At 35.6% G+C, this 23,366-nt stretch overlaps 1 protein-coding gene across 4 annotated transcripts in view; it reads left to right on the forward strand.

Annotated features, from left to right (window-relative positions):
- The window catches only part of LOC145293172 (uncharacterized), a 297,731-nt gene that overhangs the window by 217,640 nt on the left and 56,725 nt on the right, over window positions 1-23,366 (forward strand). For all 4 annotated transcript variants that reach the window (XM_080139638.1, XM_080139640.1, XM_080139639.1 and 1 more), the window contains exon 2: window positions 5,995-6,051. The gene's annotated coding sequence lies outside the window, so the exon portion shown is untranslated. The remainder of the gene's footprint in view (window positions 1-5,994; window positions 6,052-23,366) is intronic.

The raw sequence follows: 23,366 nt of genomic DNA on the forward strand, positions 1-23,366 counted from the left end.
TAAAATACAATCCAAAATGAAAGTTCCATCAAAAGATATTAATAATCTTGGTTTGGTGGGCCTCAACTAGTGTCATTTGTGTCATTTGTCACAGCTTCCATTTATGACCTTGTGCGGCAATATCAGCGGATGTATACATCAAACAATTCGGCGAAATGATGAGAAAACTTGGAAGTAAAGAATTGCGACTAATGAATAGGGACCAGGCATTCCTTTTGCAAGATAACGTTCAAAATGCAGCAATTGAACTTAGAAATACTCTCTCATCCACCTTATTCACCAGATGTAAAAACAACCGATTACCATATTTTTCAAAGCATTAGACAACTTTTCACAATGAAAAACCGTTGCATACGAAGAATTAACAAAAACACTCTTCAGTGATTTTATCTCCTCCTCACGATTCTTTGTCGTTGGGCATAAATAAACTGCCAATAAAATGGCAAAAATATATAGATGCCTTGCGTGCATATTTTGATTAAACCTTTTTATTTTTTGTTTATGATATTACGAAATAAAGTGTCAGTGTTAAATCGGACATTTCATTCTTAATGACATTGTTATGTATACATGTGTGTGTGTGTGTGTGTGTGTGTGTGTGTGTGTGTGTGTGTGTGTGTGTGTGTGTGTGTGTGTGTTATGTGAAGGTCTGGTCTCCTTCCGACTGTTCTTAAAAGAATTAATTCCGCTCGATTTTACCGAGTTTAATATTTAATCCAACTGATAGTTCATTTTGCGAGATAAATCTTCCAATGTGCCGGTATCCTCTGTTTTCACTCTCCTTCCTTATTCATTTTTCATTTTACTGTCTTATCTCTTCTTCCTTGTCCTCCTACTTCCTCTTATTCGTATTAAGATTTAATAAAAAAAAAAGAAGGTATATGCGTATTAATTAATATATAAATTAAATTCATAAAACTGAATGCATATGCATGTAGATGACTTCACATAAGGAGAAATAAAACCAACAATATTCATACCGCCTATATAACATTATCCCCCCCTTTCTCTTATCCCTTATCTACTGCATAATACTAACTTAAACAAAGATTTGCCTTCAGTAACGTTTATGTGCAAATACTAGAAACAATTAAAAGACATACGTGTGTACTAAATCAGCTTCAAATTTAATTTTAAAAAAATAGAAGAAAACATATTTATCAGCCAATGAGAAGTATTTTAAAAAAAATAGAAGAAAACATATTTATCAGCCAATGAGAAGTATTTTTTAAAAAAATAGAAGAAAACATATTTATCAGCCAATGAGAAGTATTTTTTTTAAATATATTCACCGCAAACAATCAAATAGACAATTAAAGATTTGGCGCGAACTGTTGAAAACTCACTTTATACGATAAAATGACATCATGTATCAGCAGTTGCCCTGTATCAACAAATTGTTGGCGTCATAAAATATAACCCATAAAGGTTTAAACAATGCACACGTTTAAATAAACACTACTTTAAACAACTCGTGGGAGAAATGTACGTGCACAGAGTAGTTCATATTCACTGTTAGCAGATTCTTAATGTTTGGTTTAGTTTATTTCGACAAAAATGTTTTCAGGCTGATTTCACTGATGTGGAGACTTTTTAGTTATTTATACGTTAGGATGTTCGTTAAATAAAACATATATGAAGTGTTTTTTAGTGACGTCAAACTTTAAATGAAAAATCAATCACAAAAAATAGTTTTATTATACAAATATATAGTTTATTCCAAAGATTAATTTTTTGCATTTATAATTTAAATACAATTTTGCGCATATGGCCCCGTAGTTCGCACGTATATGTCGTAATCAAGAGGTCCAATTTTCATAAACTGTACGCATCAAATTAAGCTGTATTTCGGCAATAACGCGTCGAATGCTGTTTTCTAAGTTGGACCCGTTGTATCAGCGTATACATGAGACTTTACATATCGACAAAGAAAATAATCTGGGGTAAATCGCATGAACGAGGTGGTCTGTTGACAGGTGTATTTTGAGAAATTACTTGTTCATCAAATGTAAATAAAATAAATTTGCATGATTTGCAAATGCTGCTCAGGTGTCAGTCTTTTCATGATGAATCGCCAAACCAAGACGAACTCTAAATCACGTACAGTTGCAAACTTTTCAATAAAAGAAAATAGAGTTGTCAATTTAAAGTCCGCCGCCTCTAGAAAAAACATTTGTATGAATTACGCTGTTAATTCCTCAGCAATGATATATGTCAAGAGTTTAAACCTATATTCCATAGATTTTTAAGTCCTATTCTATAAAATAATGCTTTGTATAAGAAAAAACTTTGCTTCAAAAGTTAATCTGGAACTTTGTACTTTTAACTGAATCCCAACACTCGTTTCCACCGGGATAGCGTTACCATCTCATTTTCTCCTGTTGACAGACGTATTCTTAAAGTGTTACATAGCGGGGGAGGGCATACACTTGAATGAACACGATACGTGACAGATTAGTTGACTCCAGCAAACGGAGGAAGGGTAAAAAGTTGTAGCACTCCTTCTAAAGCCAAACTTGGGCCTTTTTGGACGACACCGAGTCCTGCTGCCACACCCAGGATCTGTCAGCAGCCACCCGATTGCACCAGAGGATCACAACACTCGTTAGCACATCCAGGTACATTTTGGTGTTGACTTCGAAGATGTGATGTGATGGCATGATATGGCTCTTACTTAAAACCACAACAAAGACCATAACCATGGCCTGAAACTTGGTTGAGTTGTACCCTCAAGTGTTGAATCGTCCGGATTTGCATTTTGAGGGTGCTATCAATTGTTTTGTTGTCATAACTTGGATCGGTAAAGAGCGTGAGTTGTACAGCGGCGCATTTCCAATCTCGCTCGTTGACCATTGTGTCACTTTCAGACATGATAGAAGGCTCCTATCGCTCTTGGGATTTGTACACAACTGGCCAACTAGTAGATGTATGCAACGAAAAAGAAAACCGGTGTTCATCAAACGGAAATGAAATCATGTTTTTTCTCTGACGATAATTTTATGGTTCCACACACACACACACACACACACACACACACACATATATATATATATATATATATATATATATATATATAGACAGAGAGAGAGAGAGAGAGAGAGAGAGAGAGAGAGAGAGAGAAGTTCAGTCCTGTCTTTGTTCTTCTAATCGATTTGAACCATTATGCGTTAAGTGGAGAAATAAGCTCTATTTATGTCGATTCATGCGGACAATATAGTTAGCCGTCTTAACAGTGTTCAACAAATCACGTAGACGGGAACTTGCTTTTTAGCTTATATTATTATCATTTGTTTCTTCTGTTTGTGAATGACATAGCGCGTGTATTCGTGCAGTTCGCAAATTTATCAATGATCGTATGTTTTAGGCCGGTATGAGAAGGTGTGGTCTAAGTAAGACGTATCCGATTTATTTGCATGGTTGCATAGATATAAATGATTATTAGAGTTGTTACTCTTTCCTTCCGTTGTTACGAAGCTACTGATACGTATGCAAATGACCAAGCTGTGGTTGCGCGTGACGTCAGAAATAAATGGATATATAGATATCGAGATCAGAAGTAAAAAGAAAAAGAGCAAAAATGAAGAGATAAAGTGCGTACAAGAGAAAGCTTTACAGGATGCAAGACTCGTTAATGCTCCGAACCTTTGCAAGATGTCGGACGACCGTGAACCGTCGAACGAATTATATACATAACAGGCCGTCATAGTTGCAGACTAAGAAACTGTTCAGTGACCCAGAGAAGAAAAAGTAGCAATGCGATCATATTCTGTTGGCTTTGAAAATGCATGTCAGCGGCTTCGCGTTAAAACGATTAGCAAAAATACCTTTTATATTCAACAAAAAAGTGTGTCGAATTTAATCATTTGCCTTTGCGACGAAGTCTACACACTAGATAAAATGTTAACGAATATTATTTGCACGCAACGCCACACTGTGATTCTGTAGTGACGGGAGATGCGATTCGAAGAAACGTTAAAAAGCTACTGGCTTGAATAGGCATTCGTTTCCAAAAGAGAGTATGAGTTTTCACAGGAGCATGTTAACTTAACATTTTTCTACCAGTGAAAATGGCTCTCGTTCGATTTAAATTCAAAACGTAACATTTTGACCCAAAGTTGGAAATTATAATAAAATTCAGAAAATAAATGAACTAACGACCAGGTTGAGTCGAAAAGGAACACTTCTAATGCAAGTATAAGTCAACAATGCGTATCCTCTACGCATGCGCAAATATATATTTATACGTTTAATTGCATTAATTGGTAGAGATTTTTTTATATGAATGTATCCTTAGATCAGATGGTTGCGAATACCGCTGGAGAGCTAAATGTTTTGGTTTTGGTTCTAGCAGATTATATTATACCCAGATTATATTTTTTAAATCACGACTATATATTGGGTACCGTAGAATAATCAATATAAATGTTATTCTATAATAATAAATACGAAATCTGCATGAATTAAAATATTATATTTAAGCGTATTTACAACCCCGTTGGTATATCAATAGATGTATTCTTTAAAATATATTCATCAGATTTCTTTACTTTATAAGTTAATCCATCCATGACTCGTGTAGAAATGTTGTGTGATGATGGTTAGTAATCAGCATAGCATTGGTAAAAATGGCACAAGTGAATAAAAAAGCAAGAACAATTCGGTAACAGAAAATTAGTATTTTTCGGGGGGAGTAGCACTCTGCTCCTTTCTCCATAGTTTTAATAGGAAGCTAAACACACACATTTTTTTAAAATATATTTTTAATTAATTATATTCTTTTTAAACAAATAAAATCGATTTTTCTAAGTACTTCGGGGGGGGCTTAGTTCCCGCCTCTATAGTTTTAAATAGAGGTACAGCTCCCCCCCCCCCGTTATTTTAAAATAACTCAGTAAAAGTGCAGAATAATTAATAGTCGAGAAATTATACACAGATGAACAAATGACTATACCGGATGCAGTAGAATTTGATTATCGATCAACCTTACTTTTAACATACTGAAACTGATTTTATTTATTTATCTATTTTCCAAATTTTATTGCGTGCAAAGCAGTTTTTGCACACACGATAAAGAACAAATGGTCGCTTGTCCCTTAGTTGTGGAGGGGGTGGTAATTATTGAAAAGTTGTAAACGAGTGACCATTGTGTGTCGAGTTTTCGATTAATTTTATTTTATTTTTTAATTTCTAACGCTAATTTTTATATATATATATATATGCTGTCGTATAAAATTATAGGGCAGTTTTTACTTTTTAAGCTGATTACGGTTGGTTTTATAACTTTATCGATTGTATTTATATGAAATAATTAAGTTAATTGTCTTAAAAAGTTTGAATGGTCTGGAAATGAGGAGTAACTTTACATTAAATTTATATACGCAACTAATCCCCCATTCTAAATTCTAAAATAATATTTGTCATGGTGTTCACACTTAATCGTTTCAAAAAGTAGAATCTCGTTTTCTCGTTTTGGGAGCGTACTGTTTAAATGTAGATATAATATTTTTTCAGTCCAGCAAACTTCTAAACGTTTTTCTTTTATGTATTGAATTCAAGATTTTGATAAACTAATCTAGATTTTTCTTCTCTCTCGTCTTATGTCATTTTTACATGTGTCTTATCTGTATCATTTGTCCCTAAATTCGGATATTTTTAAACAACAAACAGTTTCATAGGTGGAAAAGGTTTTCTAAATGGATTCACGAATCTAAAATATCATTAAATAAACCGTATTGGTTCCGGAATTTTAAAGTAAACGACTTTACTTCTATCATAGATACACTACCACAATTTTTAAAGCATTTCTTTTAAGATTTTTCATGTGTAGAAAAGTCACGGAATAAAATGTGGTTAAAGCTTTTTCTAGTTTAGACCAGATAAGCTGAAAGTGGGTATTTTCTTAAAATTTTATTTCATTTTAAACTTCATGCAGCATTTAAAAGTTTAATTTTGTTTCAATCGCCTAATTTTTCCTTTTATTTGTCTCATTTTTAGTTTGTCTACAAAGTGTTGAATCCTCCTGCTGATTTCTGTTTGGGATTGCAAACCAAGGTAAGAAAATCAATCTACTATATGTGTTCGCACGATAACTAAAATCGCAAGACGGGGATATCCTCGAACTTTTTACTAAGTGAAAGTCAAATTCCAAAATACTTAAAAGTAATCGAAACATGCTGCAAATGTTAAAGCAGATATTATACTACTGAAAGTGATCGATTGTCTACCTTGTTCGAATATGTTGCAATCATCTTCGTACATTCCGATCGATTGTTTTTAACGACTGCCAGCTGACCACACTGGTCCAAGAGGCTTAAGTGTATTTTTACACCGTCTTTAAAATTTTTCAACGATTTGTGTCTATAAAAACATGGTAAAAACCCAATTGTACCTAACATTTCGTTTGATTTCGAATGATGCATTTGCAGTGTTGTAGGTCTATTTTAGTAACGTAGATTTTCCATGTGTAAAAAAGTTACAATCATTGAAACAGTAACGATGTATTTTCTTAAATTCAACTCCTAAAATCGATGCTTTATATACGCGCGCGCATATGTGTGTGTGTGTGTGTGTGTGTGTGTGTGTGTGTGTGTGTGTGTGTGTGTGCACCTAGTCATTCGTTTAATGAAAATGAAGGTTTTAGAAGTTTCATATAACCCTTTAGCCAATTGTCGCTCATGTTTCGTCGTAGGTTCTTGCCGATGATTTATACGGTACGCATTAGTCCGCCCGACGTTTTCTTTGTAGATCACGGAAAGTAGAAGCTCGTCGAACGATGTTTTAGAACGAGTAAGTACTTGAACACAAATAATTATCAAATAAAAGAAAATTTAACTCAGTTATGATATAACAGTTCGTTGGTTTCTACTTAGAACTTTGATACAATTTGTAAGAAATAATAAAGTTGAGAGATTCTACCCGACTTTTATCATAGTTGACGTTAAAAGTTTCGTCATGTTTCTTCTCGCTAAGAATTTTTGAAAGAAAAAAGTCGGACTCTCAGCAAAGTCCAGGGACATCTAATGATGCGGTTTTCACCTTAATTGCTTTCGTTTGTGTAAATAAATGCTGTAATTTCTTATTTATATTACAACTAGCCTGGGTACCCTGCGTTGCCCGGGTGTTTGGAGGTGTGTGTTGAGCAAAATAAAAAAGTTGTAGTAGGAGGGCAGGCTCGAACCCGTGACGCGAAGGCGGAAAAGAAAGTGCAGGTGTGTAAAAGGGTGTTGGTTGAATAAAAAAAAAGGGGGGGGGAGAATTGCGAGCGCAAAAAAAGTAATAGTAGGCAGGCAGGCTCGAACCCGTACCGCGAAGGCGGAAAAAAAAGTGGAAAAAAAAACGTGACACGTTAGCTGTTGCACCCAAACCGGAAGTGACATATATTTAAATGAAGATAGACAATCGAAAAGAGGCGATGACTTTCGAAAATATCGGCGAAAAAAGCGACCCCTCCCTGTAGAAAAGTGCCCAGTTAAGGGAGAAAGAATTAATGTTTTTGGCCATTTTTTTTTTCGATATTTGTCGTCTGAGGGGTCGAGCTTCAAAATGATTCCAATCTCGTGAAAATCTGTCACTTCTGTCGAAAGTTTCTGCGAGAATACATACATACATACATTTAAGCAGACAGATGAGATTTATATTATAGATGGGCCATTCGTTTATGCTATAGATATCAAAACCAGCTGCTATAATCCGGTGCTCACTCACTAGGCCTCTGTTGTTTTCCAATTATAATTTTGGAGAATTTGTTCAATCCCCTTCTGATAGGCGGAGAGTTTTCTACGTTTCAACAAGGCTTTTCTTTGATAGACCATTCTGTCTGCCCATTAAAAACTTCACAATTACTGTCTAACGAGACGATTAACATTACAATGGTTCATTTGTTTTCATCTTTTAATTCTGTCGTCTATTCCAGCATGGAAAAAAGTGGCATTTATTTTTATTGGCGTTTATTTTTTTAAAAAAGTTCAACTTCATGTCCTTGCGTTCCTTTTCAACTTATTCTTCAGAGAAACAAACTGGATTTTCAACAAGTTACAATTCAGCTTCCCACACTCCCCGTCGCTCAAGCAAATTGATTTGTTATTGCTTTTTCATTCCAAAAAAGGCACAGTACTACTTGAGTGTAAGGGGCGAATACCATTTGCGACAAAATTTGCAGGGATGTGAGCAGCAAGATGTCTGTCCACATCACACTTGAACTTCTACGTGTAAGTGCATTCTGGGAAGCATGGACTCGGAGGGGAATTCAAAAACCTCGCGTTCGAGGGAGGAAACCATATGAGTAGAATGTCTTCAGGAATCTAGGGATTTCTACATTGTAGAGATGGGATTTCTACATTGTAGAGATGGGATTTCTACATTGTTGAGATGGGATTTCTACATTGTAGAGATGGGATTTCTACATTGTTGAGATGGGATTTCTACATTGTTGAGATCGGATTTCTACATTGTTGAGATGGGATTTCTACATTGTAGAGATGGGATTTCTACATTGTTGAGATGGGATTTCTACATTGTTGAGATTGGATTTCTACATTGTTGAGATTGGATTTCTACATTGTAGAGATGGGATTTCTACATTGTTGAGATGGGATTTCTACATTGTTGAGATGGGATTTCTACATTGTAGATATGGGATTTCTACATTGTTGAGATGGAATTTCTACATTGTTGAGATGGGATTTCTACATTGTTGAGATCGGATTTCTACATTGTTGAGATCGGATTTCTACATTGTTGAGATGGGATTTCTACATTGTAGATATGGGATTTCTACATTGTAGAGATGGGATTTCTACATTGTTGAGATGGGATTTCTACATTGTGTGAGATGGGATTTCTACATTGTAGAGATTGGATTTCTACATTGTAGAGATGGGATTTCTACATTGTAGATATGGGATTTCGACATTGTAGAGATGGGATTTCTACATTGTTAAGATGGGATTTCTACATTGTTGAGATGGGATTTCTACATTGTAGATATGGGATTTCTACATTGTAGAGATGGGATTTCTATATTGTTGAGATGGGATTTCTACATTGTAGATATGGGATTTCTACATTGTAGATATGGGATTTCTACATTGTAGAGATGGGATTTCTACATTGTAGAGATGGGATTTCTACATTGTAGATATGGGATTTCTACATTGTAGATATGGGATTTCTACATTGTAGAGATGGGATTTCTACATTGTTGAGATGGGATTTCTACATTGTGTGAGATGGGATTTCTACATTGTAGATATGGGATTTCTACATTGTAGAGATGGGATATCTACATTGTTGAGATGGGATTTCTACATTGTTGAGATTGGATTTCTACATTGTTGAGATGGGATTTCTACATTGTGTGAGATGGGATTTCTACATTGTAGAGATGGGATTTCTACATTTTAGAGATGGGATTTCTACATTGTTGAGATGGGATTTCTACATTGTTGAGATTGGATTTCTACATTGTAGATATGGGATTTCTACATTGTTGAGATGGGATTTCTACATTGTTGAGATTGGATTTCTACATTGTAGAGATGGGATTTCTACATTGTAGAGATGGGATTTCTACATTGTAGAGATCGTATTTCTACATTGTTGATATGGGATTTCGACATTGTTGAGATCAGATTTCAACATTGGAGATATGGGATTTCTACATTGTTGAGATGGGATTTATACATTGTTGAGATGGGATTCCTACATTGTAGATATGGGATTTCTACATTGTAGAGATTGGATTCCTACATTGCAGAGATGGGATTTCTACATTGTTGAGATCGGATTTCTACATTGTTGAGATGGGATTTCGACATTGTAGAGATGGGATTTCTACATTGTAGATATGGGATTTCGACATTGTAGAGATCGGATTTCTACATTGCAGACATGGGATTCCTACATTGTTGAGATGGGATTTCTACATTGTTGAGATCGGATTTCTACATTGTTGAGATGGGAATTTGACATTGTAGAGATGGGATTTCTACATTGTAGACATGGGATTTCTACATTGTTGATATGGGATTTCGACATTGTAGAGATCGGATTTCTACATTGCAGACATGGGATTCCTACATTGTTGAGATGGGATTTCTACATTGTAGCGATGGGATTTCTACATTGTTGAGATGGGATTCCTACATTGTTGAGATTGGATTTCTACATTGTTGAGATGGGATTTCTACATTGTTGAGATGGGATTTTCACATTGTTGAGATGGGACTTCTACATTGTAGAGATGGGATTTCTACATTGTAGAGATGGGATTTCTACATTGTTGAGATGGGATTCCTACATTGTAGATATGGGACTTCTACATTGTTGAGATGGGATTTTCACATTGTTGAGATGGGACTTCTACATTGTAGAGATGGGATTTCTACATTGTAGAGATGGGATTTCTACATTGTTGAGATGGGATTTCTACATTGTAGATGTGGGATTTCGACATTGTAGAGATGGGATTTCTACATTGTAGAGATCGGATTTCTACATTGTAGAGATCGGATTTCGACATTGTAAATATGGGATTTCTACATTGTTGAGATGGGATTTTTACATTGTAGAGATGGGATTTCTACATTGTAGAGATGGGATTTCTACATTGTAGAGATGGGATTTCTACATTGTAGATATGGGATTTCTACATTGTAGAGATTGGATTTCTACATTGTAGATATGAGATTTATACATTGTTGAGATGGGATTTCGACATTGTAGAGATCGGATTTCTTCATTGTTGAGATGGAATTTCTACATTGTAGAGATGGGATTTCTTCATTGTAGATATGGGATTTCTACATTGTTGAGATGGGATTTTTGCATTGTAGATATGGGATTTCTACATTGTAGATATGGAATTTCTACATTGTTGAGATGGGATTTCTACATTGTAGAGATGGGATTTCTACATTGTAGAGATCGGATTTCTACATTGTAGATATGGGATTTCCACATTGTTGAGATGGGATTTCTACATTGTAGAGATGGGATTTCTACATTGTAGAGATCGGATTTCTACATTGTAGAGATGGGATTTCTACATTGTTGAGATGGAATTTCTACATTGTTGAGATGGGATTTCTACATTGTAGAGATGGGATTTCTACATTGTAGAGATCGGATTTCTACATTGTAGATATGGGATTTCCACATTGTTGAGATGGGATTTCTACATTGTAGAGATGGGATTTCTACATTATAGAGATGGGATTTCTACATTGTAGAGATGGAATTTCTACATTGTAGAGATTGGATTTCTACATTGTAGAGATCGAATTTCTACATTGTAGAGATGGTATTTCGCATTGTTGAGATGGGATTTCTACATTGTAGAGATTGGATTTCTACATTGTAGAGATCGGATTTCTACATTGTAGAGATGGTATTTCGCATTGTTGAGATGGGATTTCTACATTGTTGATATGGGGTTTCTACATTGTTGAGATGGGATTTCTACATTGTAGAGATCGGATTTCTACATTGTTGAGATGGGATTTTGTTGCTTGTCGGGTTTGTCGGCGGTATTTACATCGAGGCGTACAAGTGCTTGGAGTGCGCCGATGCATCTTCCATTATAATACTTAAAAATAGGCACAAGAATGCAACATTTCGTCGATGGGACAGAGGTTGGAGTTTGACTGACAATGCGGGACTTATTAGGCTAGCCGCTATTTTTTTAACCTTGTTTAGGAGCAAAAGACTAGCAGCATATGCACCAGCCCAAATGTAGCAACAATACTCCATGCGTAAGCGGATAGTGGCCTTCTAGAGGTAAAGGATACACTCAAAAATAAGTAACTTTTTAGCACGGTAGAGAGAACCCATCTTCTTTTGCAGCAGCTTTGACAATGCCCCGATATATTATTCTAATTCATGTCCATTATGAACATTGAACATTGATTTTTCCACCTTTTCATATTTTGTCATATTTGAAAAATAACTAAATTTCTTTCAAAATTACTTAATGTTATTGTTCATTAGTGGCTTGGTAAGCCCACACCGGAGACAACAGAAGCAGCAAAACTGAAGCTGCCCACCAGGATTCTATATAAACAAATGAAGACAAAGTAGGACATATTTTATTGGTTTGAAAATATAGGCTCTTTTTTTACCAATTGTCACTAACTTTTAATCATAGAATAGTATTATAATCTTCAAAAAGCTATCAGATTTTCATGTAGAACCAAAGATATAACCATTTCAATATCTAATTTGGTTACGAGTATATATATATATATATATATATATATATATATATATATATATATATACATATATATATATATATATGTATATATACCCAAAACTTCTGGCCTTGATGAAGGAGAGACTTAAAACTTGCTACTATGGTTTCAAATGATCTGAAATAACAGCAAAGGGAGACTTGCGTACGATTATCTACGATTACGATCTCCAGCATCAAATAATCTTTAAATTTCTTTATGTATTAAAACCAAAGAGGGGCGTATAATGCAAGAGAAATATTTTGAATCAAGTCTCCTTTTGCTGTTATTTCAGATCCTTTGAAACCATAGCAGCAAGTTTAGTCTCCCCCTCCATCAAGACCAGAGGTTTTGGATAAATATCAGATATTTTGCAATTCATATGCAAAACTAGGAAAACAAATGACTACAGCCAAAACATTTCATGGCTGTAAAAAAGTGCCAAAAATAGGCTCTGGATGATGGATGATTCTCTTAATGTGCGACATTAAGGGCAAATATCAAATGGCCCACTACATAATTCATGAGCCTTCATTTGTTAATCAATAGTCGCTGAGATTTCGAACTTATAAAATTTTTTACTTCAGTTTTTTCTTTTTCTTTTTAAAGAATTTTAAGTTACATTTAATGCCTACAGTGTTTCTATTTATAATAAACTAACAGGACCCGGTAACCGATGTTGCCCGGTGGAAGCCTGCACCCTAACCCTAACCCCCACCTCGCAAAAAAGTAAATTGTTATTAGTGGGCATTGCCCTCCCTGAACAGTTGCGAACACTGGTGGCCATAGTTGAAATGTAATAATCTGGCTTTCAGTTCAGATACTGTTTTAATCTAAGAAAAGCAATTAAGGGAATGCGTAAATCGGTATTAATTAATAAAATTACGAAAAAAACGATTCATTAGAATAATAATGGAAAGTAAAAGCAGAAGTTTTAGATTCACTGTTTAAAGTGATCGAAATCAGTGGAAGCAGTCCTATCTGTTTCCGTTTGTTGTTCGCGTCTTCTTCTTCTTTTCAACTCTACCGCCAGTAGTATTAAATTAAATTCCAGTTTTATGTCATCTTATATTAACGTGTAAAAAAACAATTACGACTTTTTTCACTTTTGTGAGTATTGTCATGTTAAGAACAGCGTTTGGAATAGACATCCCAAACTCCCCATGTTAAGAATGACTTTCGGAATAGACACCACCAACCTCGCCATCTTAAGAATAGCGTTCGAAATAGACACCCCCAACATCCACATGTTTAGAACGGTTGTCGGAGTAGACAATCGTCTTTTCTTTGGGGAGTGGGGAAAATAATTCTTCCAAATTTTAACGTGTAATCGTTGTCAGCATACCCATCTGCAAATGCGAAAAAAAAAAAAATTGTGGGTTACAGTGTCGGTAGTAAAGAAGTAGAATTGTTTATCACGCATGCGTATAAATTTGGCAGTCAGTGATTTCTAAAAGTACTTTTCCGCAAAATTAGAATGGATTTTTCTTAATCAGCATAGTCGGATCCTCTTTAAGTTGCCATTCTACAAAAAATTCTGGAGGTGGACCTAATGTAAGAATTGTCCCCACCCCACACACACACACATACACCTATAAAAAAGGGTTTTTCCCCAATCAAGTCTGCCACATGTGGGAGAAGTGTATTTCCTCATATCTAAAACCTTGTGTCTATGTCTGTCCTCTGCCATTAAATAACTATTTTTTTTTTTTGTTATTATTGATTTTGGGCAATATTTAACTATTTAAATTATACGAAATTGAGTTTAATTTTGGCAAAACCTCCCAAATAAACTCTTGAGTTTTATAAACTTGAAGGAAAATTAATTACATACATACAGACACATACATACACGCACACACACATACACACACAAAAAAAACACTTTAGTATTTAAAAAAAATACCCCTAATTTAAAAAAGAAAGTAAAAAATAAAAAACTTAAAGCATTAAACGGATTTGATAAGTAGCAAGTAACCGTTTTGGCAAGTGTTAAAGGCTAGATAATTCTACCTACCTAGATTTGTTATTCATTGCATTTTTTAAATAACTGCTTCTGTGGTACCAGTATTCAAGAATTCTGGCGAAAGAACTGACCCATTAAATTATTGGCCCATTAGCCTCCTCCCACTTTTTGCCAAAATATTTGAGACCTTAATTAACCATGCTCTAGTCCATCACCTTACAGATGCTAAACTTCTGACTGACGAACAATTTGGATCGAGACAAGCCCGCTCCACAGCAGACATCCTCACTGTAATCTCTGAACGTATATACCATTCACTGGACAAAGCGGGGGAGGGCAGAGCGGTAGCTCTAGATATATCTAAGGCTTTTGACAGGGAATGGCATGAGGGTCTCCTCAGGAAAATTATATCATACGGTATCATTGGTAGAATACTTAACATAATTAAATCCTTCTTAGATAAGAGAAAACCCCAGGTTGTCCTCGACGGTCGTACATCTAAACAATACGATATAAATGCGTGAGTGCCCCAAGGGTCTATCCTTGGACCTCTACTGTTCCTGATATTCATAAATGACCTCCCCGACAAAATTGCCTCTGAGATGGGTATATATGCTGATGACACCACACTCTATAACAGGCACGACAGGAAAACAAATGAACACATATCTAAAGAAATGGCAGTAACACTAGAGTACGACCTCCAATCTGTAGTGGAATGGGGACAAAAATGGTTGGTCACATTCAATGCCGCCAAGACTAAACTAGTTTCATTCAATAATTACAAGAAACCTTCTCTACCACCTATAGCAATGGCCAACGACTCTTTATCTGAGAGTACGTATTTCAAGCTCCTTGGCCTAACGTTCACAGGAAACATGAGTTGGAACAATTACATCGAGGGCATTGCCAGGGCCGCTGCAAGGAAGGTGGGTTCTCTCTACCGTGCTAGAAAACTACTAACACCCGAAAGTATCCTGTACCTCTATAAGGCAACCATTCGCCCATGTATGGAGTATTGCTGTCATATTTGGACTGGTGCATCTGCTACTAGTCTCTCGCTCCTTGACAAGGTTCAAAAGAGAGTCACAAATCTGATAGGCCCTGAACTGGCATCTAAGCTTCAGCCTCTGTCCCATCGACGAAACGTTGCATCCCTCTGTCTGTTCTACAAGTATTTTAATGGTGAATGCTCTGACGAACTGCAGACACTTGTGCCCCCACGACGTGAACACCCTCGACAGACCCGACAGGCTGCAAAATCCCACCCCCACACTGTAGAGATCCCTAGATGTAAAAGATCTTTCTACTCCAGTAGTTTCTTCCCCAGAACCGCTAGACTTTGGAATTCCATTCCAGGTCCCTGCTTCCCCAACTGTACTGACGTGCAGATGTTCAAGTGCAACGTGAACCGACATCTTGCTGCCCAAATCCCTACATAGTACCCCAGTAGTTGTTGCCCCTGATAGTAGCGTGGCAATATGTCTAGTTTGGGGTGAAGATGTAATAAAAAAAAAAAAAATTTTTTAAAGTTTCGAAAAACATTAACCGTCATTTATGTTCTTAACGAAACATGAAAGCGTTCTCTAAGGAAATGTAAAGAATTATTTATTTTATAAATTACCAATTTTTCGGATAATAAATGATGCTAATTATTTTACTTAATTCCATTGTTGGATTCTCATATTTTTGTTGTGATTGTGATGAAAACATGGAACCCTTTTCTGTAACTAAATGTAACAAATTTTATTTGTAAATCACCGATTTTTCAGATAATAAATGATGCTAAATATTTGAATAATTTGGATACTCCATTTTTATTGTTTATTTTATAAACTTGATGTATTCTATGCGATTCTGTATCTTCCCTTTTCACCGGTGTTATAATTTCTAAGAGGAGATATAATTTTTTTTTTTTTTTTTTTTTTTTTTGCTAATAACTGCGTTGTAATACGTAAATTGCAGGACGCGCACGGCAAAGAATGTAATAAGTAGAAATAAGCTGTAAATTTTTTTGTATTCAAAGGAATGGGCTATAAACTTGAATTCAGGTATGCTGAAGACGAGAACCGCATTTAACTTCTGCCGTAAATAAGTAGCAATCCTGAGAAAGTAAATTTATAGGACAAGTGCTCTAGAGTAGTAGTAGTAGTAGTAGTAGTAGTAGCAAGGGTGTTTATGTAGATGACCAAGAAATCAGCTAGGTAGCTAGAATGATGTAGAAATGGAAAAAGAAATGCATGTAAGGGTGTTTGTGTATAAGACCGAGAAGTTATTTTATACCAAAGTATAAATATATAATTGTATATTATTATTAGTTTAAAGTCTACGAAAGAAAGTTTAATTATAATAAAACAAACGAAACGTAAAAAACCACACATACGCACACACACACAAACGTAATTATAAATCTGTGTACGAACAAATAATGCTAATATAACAGTTTTGTAATTTCGAGTTTCCGGGATGGCATGTTTTTTTTTTTTTTTTGTAATCTATGTACTGTCCTTTCTTTAATGAGGTTTCGTGCAATCCAGAATGATAAAATATAAACTTTTCAGCCAATGAGAGAGTGAGAAATGTGAGGTGGGGGAAATCATTAGTTTTGGGGTTAAGAAATGAAAGATAAGGGTTTGTGCATGAGAATATGAGCCAGAAACTTAGGGTGAAACCTCATATACGACCCAAATGCAGAAAACATCCCGGTGTCGAATGGTAGTAGGAGTAGGATTTTTTGGAGAGGAAAACAACAGGTACTCTCGATTGTATATCTGTGCGATCGTGATGATGACATTCATAGGACTGAATGTAATGTTTTAATATTACGAATTAATGTATCTTAAATGTCGTTCAATAGCTAAATAAGGTAATGCCTAATAGTGTAAACGTAATGAGTGTGTATGTGCTATCTGGTGTTGTAAACCTACGGTATTTTGGTCCAGAAATGAATTTCTGGGCCTCTTTTATTATATATAAGAATAATAAATTTGCATGATTTAAGATATAATATTTATGCGTATTTTATTACCAGGCAACGCCGAGCGTCCTGCTAGCATATCTATAAAAGTGAGAATGTGTGTGTGTGTGTGTGTGTGTGTGTGTGTGTGTGTGTGTGTGTGTGTGTGTGTGTGTGTGTGTGTGTGGATATTTCTCAACGTATATATTCAACAAATTTTTATCTACAGACTTTGAAATTTGGTATATAGGGGATTCAGTGATATGAAAAATATTTTTAATCTGTTTTCATCCGAAAAAATGGCTGTTAAGGGGTCAAAGTGAAAAATTGGTACTTGGAGGAGTCATCGGATTTTTATCTGTTAGTCAACTGTTTCACGACTGTGCATGCGCAAATCATTAACATTGTTAAAAATAAGTAGGTTTTAAAACACTTTCTAAAGATTGTGTCAAGCTGGCCTAATGGTTATCGTACTTGACTCACTGTCTTTAGGTTTTGATTTCGATTTTAGCTCGATTTTTTTTTTTTTTTACTCATAAGTGAACTGTTTATAAAAAAACATAATACTCGCATCCATATGTCTCAGTTTATTTCCGTTGGGGGGTTGTGCTTCATTTTTTTAAAGCAATTTAATGTTACGTTTAATACTTACGGCATTTCTGTTTATAATAAATAAGAATTCTGCATTAATTAAAATATAATATTCATGCGTACTTTACGACCAGGTAACGCCGAGTGGTTTGCTAGTCATTATATAAAAGCTACTTCCTTCAATTAACCGTGGAATTTATACGCTTGTCGCTAATGATGATTATAATTATATCTATAATATTTTTCCTGCGTGCTTTGTAAATTAAATATAACCATTAGTTTCCAAATCTAGATTGATCATTTCTTAAATATTACTCTAACGCAATTATTGGCTCTTAATTTTGGAGAAATCATGAAAATATAACGCCATGATTTCATTTTCATTGATTTTATCACTTGCCTGCGTTTTGAGTTATAAATATTCATTCGCTCGATTTTTTTTTTTTTTAACTGAAATTTATGTACTTTGTTTTTTGTGTTGTCTTCCATTTTATCACTTGCTTTAGGAAATGTGGGATTGGCTGAACGGTTACCTGTAAAGAAAAAAATGACGTCGGCGTAACAAAATTTGATTTCCGGCGAAAAGTCTATTTACGTTCGCATTTCGGCGTAGGTCATATCACGTGCATGTTGTAATTATACTATTCGCCGGAAACCTATATACAATTAATCCTCATTAGTATATACTCTGGGCATATAAATGCGAGCTTGTGTGTGTGTGTGTGTGTGTGTGTGTGTGTGTGTGTGTGTGTGCGTGTGTATGTGTGTATGTGTGTGCGCGCGCATGCGTGCTTGTTTGTTTCTGTATGGTGGCGGTGGAGAAAAATTGGAAGAAGTTAGTTAACTCTCTTCCCGCCAACACGCATGTACTTTTCTCTTCAATACAGTTATTATGATTCCAATAAGAAACGCCCAGCTGCAATTAAGGCGCATTTCAGAGTATATATTTGTAATTATGAGAACCAGTTGTGTTATTTGTGTCAGGGTCTTAACACTGGATGGTTTGATGAAAATAATAACTGCTTTTGAATTTGAAAAAAAATATGACTGGCCATGTCAAATATTGATTCATAATTTTCTGCTGACAGTTGGGTACGTAAACGAGGCGAAATTTCATTGTTGAGCTGCTGTGGTTATTGACAAATTAGAATAACGATTTGAAAAGATCTTCCTTAGAAATGAATTTTTAAATTAGCAAATTTTTCAACATTAAAAGAAAGAACGTCGAGAAAAGGTGTTTCTGTCGCTAACATCGGCAGGGTTGTTGAATGGTGATCGGAGGAGTGGTAATGTTAACCCGCACTTACGTTTATTGCGGGATAATGAGATGAAAATTTGTGTTCAATGTGGTGTCCGCAAAAGCACAGTTTTAATACGAGGAAATAAAGTAACATCCAAACCTGTTCTACTGCGGATATTTTAATCGTTACTCTAACCGTATATATCATGCACTTAATAAGGTACAAGAAGTTAGAGCTGTAGTCCTTGACATATCCACAACCTTTGGTAAAGTCTGGCATGAAGGGCTTCTTATGAAAATGATATCATATGGTATTTGTGGACGAATACTTCTTGACATAATCTAATCCTTCTAAGACAACAAAAGAATCTAGGTTGGGCTTGATGGCCGTACGTCCAAATGATATTATGCAGGTGTATCTCATGAGTCGATCTTTGGTCCTTTATTATTCCTGATATTCATAAACAACCTCCCTGATAAAATTGTGTCCGAGATAGATATATTCGCTAATGACACCACGCTTTATGATAGACATGGGGGCAAAACAAATGTACATATATTTTTTTTAAATGGTAGAAACCTTCGAAACGACTTTTAGTTTGTAGTAGAATTTGGTCGTAACATTTAATACTACTGAGATTTAGCTTCTTTCCTTTAACAACTACAAAAAATGTTCTCAACCACTGATTGCCATGACAAATAACACCTTATATGAGAGCCCATCGTTTTAACATTCACAGACAACAGGAATTGGAATAAATACATTAAGGACATTATTACTGCTTCTGCAAAGAAGGTGGGCTCCCTTTATCGTGTCTCACACTAGCGTGTATTCTTTATCTTTAAAAAGGCACAATTCGTCCATGCATGGAGTATTGTTGCTACATCGAAAAAGGTGCATCTACCACCATGAGTCTCTCACTTTTAGATGTGGTCCAAAATAAAAGTCACAAATAGATCCGTCACTATCAGCAAAGCTACAACTTCTGATGCATCGCCGAAATGTTGCATCCCTGCGCCTACTTTGCAAGTACTTTAATGGAATATGCTCTGACAAACTCATAGCTCGAGTTCCTTCTCAATTTGCAGACTAACCCGACAGTAGCAAAATCACACCCCTTCACTGTTGAGGTCCATAGATGCCGGAAAACCTTCTACTCTTTCTTTATTTGAACTGCTAGATTTTAGAATCCACTCCTCCTTCACTGACTGTGCTAACCTGAAGAAGTTGAAATGTGATGTGAATAAACACCTGCTCAACTTGCCACAGTTGCCTGTTAAACACGATCCGAAATAGTAGCTCTTTACATTCGAAGTGGCAATATGCCTTATTTGGTATGAAAAAGAGTAAAAAAAGATTTTACAAGCATCCATACCGATAAGGAAGGGGACATGCTTTGGTGCAAAATGAACGCAGTGTGCTTTAGGGTGAAGTGCATGTATAGTTCATCAGAGGCAACAGGTTGTGCGACATGAATGATGAGGGCGGCCTTAGAATTAGCTGAAGCACTGTAGGTGGGGTGGATACCTGGCTGATTAGCGCGATTAAGTGACGTGGGAATAATGCAAAAACAAAACGGTTTGTTGTGGAATTTTACTGAAACTAAAACATCATGCAACATCCGAAGAATTAGTACTGATTGGCTCAAATACTCAATTCTGATTGATTTCATATATCGGGATTTAACCAACCATAAACAATCTCTTCTGGAGTCGAACACCTGTTAAGAAATCTTATTTAAATAAACCTATACGCGATTTTCATTCAGATAGCCAGCGAGATAGCCAAGTTGACTAATGAACCTTTTTCACTCTGAACACCAACAACACTTCTTTTTGGCGGCCAAACAAACCCCGCCTGTAGCCTATAGCTATTGTTATCGGTACTTGGACTTAATTTCCTAAGATATCGACATCTCTGATCATGCACTTACTAATAATAATAACTATACGAACACTGCTAGTCTCATTAATTTCCTATTCTAACTTGTGTACATACGGTAATAATAACCATTCCCTCTCCAGACTCATGGAATTATAATAATCTCTTCCTTCTCTAGACTCATAAGAATACGAGGGACATTCCAAAAGTAATACATCCTATATTTTATTCTGCCTGAATGGATCAAAGGGAATGTGTGAGAGTCCAAGAAAGCAACCCCTGTCCTGCAAGTGCGTCTGAAGCAGAGATGTGTCATTGAATTCCATTTATGCAGAAAAAATTGAACCGATCAACATTTACCGACACCTATTTATGAAGCCGATGAAATTGATAACAGCACAGTTAAGAGATGGGTTCATGGATTTCAGACTGGCGACAGAGTTGTGAGTGACAAAGCGCACTCTAGACTTTACGATCGAGGCAAGGCTGGCAAAAGTGCATTGAGAATGGTGGTTACTATGTAGAAAAATAAATTCTGGAACACAAAAGGTCGCTCGTTTTAATGGTACCACTACGTCTTCGTAGCTCTTCAACGTTTGAGTCTTGGAGATAAAAAAAATAGGAAGCTTTACTTTTGGAGCGACTCTCGTATAGTGGCCTTTTGAACGTCCAAACTCATAGACTTATGATAATATTTTCTTTGTTCTGACTGAAGGATTTTTATCATAATACTTTCTCCGTCAAGACACGTGGACATTTCACCTCTTATTTACAAATACATTTACTTATTGAAAGATGATATGAAATAAAGTTAATAAATATTAGAATAAAACTTTGGCATTCCATTTACCTTTCGACTACGTATTTTGTTTTACAAATTGAGTCGGCCAGAAGCGACGTCACGAGAATAAAATAGTAGTGAACTTGTTACGTGAATAAAAATTGATTTTTGGTTTAAATAGTTGTCGCTTCTTCTTCATAAATATATCTGTCTCTTATATTAATCAAGATCTAACACCGTTTTTATTACAAACTGAAAATCGCTCCAGACAAGGCATGAAGCCACGATGTAATGAACTACAAGCCAATAAGTGTTGACAGATTTCTACTTAGAAAACGACGATTCTTTCGCCTTTGTCCGAAACATTCCTGGGACAGTATTACTACGCTTTAGCGATGATTAACAGCTAAACATGTGACAGAGACGCTGACGATGGTAGCTGCAGCGGTTAGCATATGCAAATGACCAAACTGGCCGCGCAATGTGACGTGACAGTAGAGGCAAAAGGACACACGTGAACCGAGAAAGGTTTGCGTGCCAGAGGGGTTCAAAGAAGCACGTGTTCGACATGGGGCTTTTCCGAAGAAAGACAAGTGTTTGCAAAACATGGTTGACATCACAGCTGAGACGAGAAATCATATGTTACCGGAGAAGGAGGAATAAGGGGGTGTTAAAAACTGAAATAGCGAGTTGAATTTCTTTTTCTTCTTCCTTTTTTTTCTGTTTCCTTGCGACGGAATCTACAACGTGTTGGTCCATTAAAATGTAACGACAATGTTAAAAAATAGGGTGTACAACGGTACAAACATAACAGTCGAAACAGTCGATTATAAAAAAGTATTGGTTGTGTAATTTCATAGTTATTTGGCTCACAGTTAAACATTTTTAGCCTAACATGAAAAGGTCAGAACTATTTGAACGTCGCACTCAGAATAAAGAAAATGTTATTTTTTTCTCATACCAGTGGAGCATTCATCAGCGATAACTATGCATATAAAAATCAAAATAACAAAATTCTCATCGACCTATAAATAGTCCCTCTCACCGACAGTCCGATACATTCACAATTGTATACGGTTTTTTTGCATATAGCCTATCATCATATGCTACGCGTTACATGCATAACATAATTCAGAATCATTTGTATAGATGGTTTAACATTTTACAGTACAACTATTTCAATAAATTAACTGACCTTTAATGATCATATTTCCGGTGTTATAAAATGAAGTGGGATATTATCAAAAGTAATTGAAAAGGATATGATTCTTCGTATGTAATCCGTGAAACACAAATAGCTCACACATTTTTCTAAGCGAACGTGATTGGACATTGATCATATGTTTCCTCTTTTTTGACGCCCACTCTTAGCTGTTGATTTTCTTAACGTAATTTCAGAGGTTAATTTCATTTTCTTCTCATAGATATTGTAAACGGCTTTTTCTTATGTGGAACAAGGCCATTCAATATTTTGCAAAAACATGAAGTAAGAAGTACTGTTTATCGATGCATAAAGTAATGCCATAACTCCAACGAGATTTGAACCCGATTAGGCTACGTCGGTAGGCATTACGATACTTCCCCCTCAATCATATTTGGTTATTTTATGCCAATAAAAAGCTATGTATTATGTAATTATGTAGCAGCAAGGTATGTACGACCTCTTTTGCTTTTTTTTATCTTCTACTGGACATTTTCTGATTTTCATATCTCTTTTTTCGCT

This window comes from Euprymna scolopes, chromosome 14 (assembly GCF_053919585.1).
Source record: "Euprymna scolopes isolate OS-2025 chromosome 14, ASM5391958v1, whole genome shotgun sequence".
NCBI classification, from domain to species: domain Eukaryota; kingdom Metazoa; phylum Mollusca; class Cephalopoda; order Sepiida; family Sepiolidae; genus Euprymna; species Euprymna scolopes.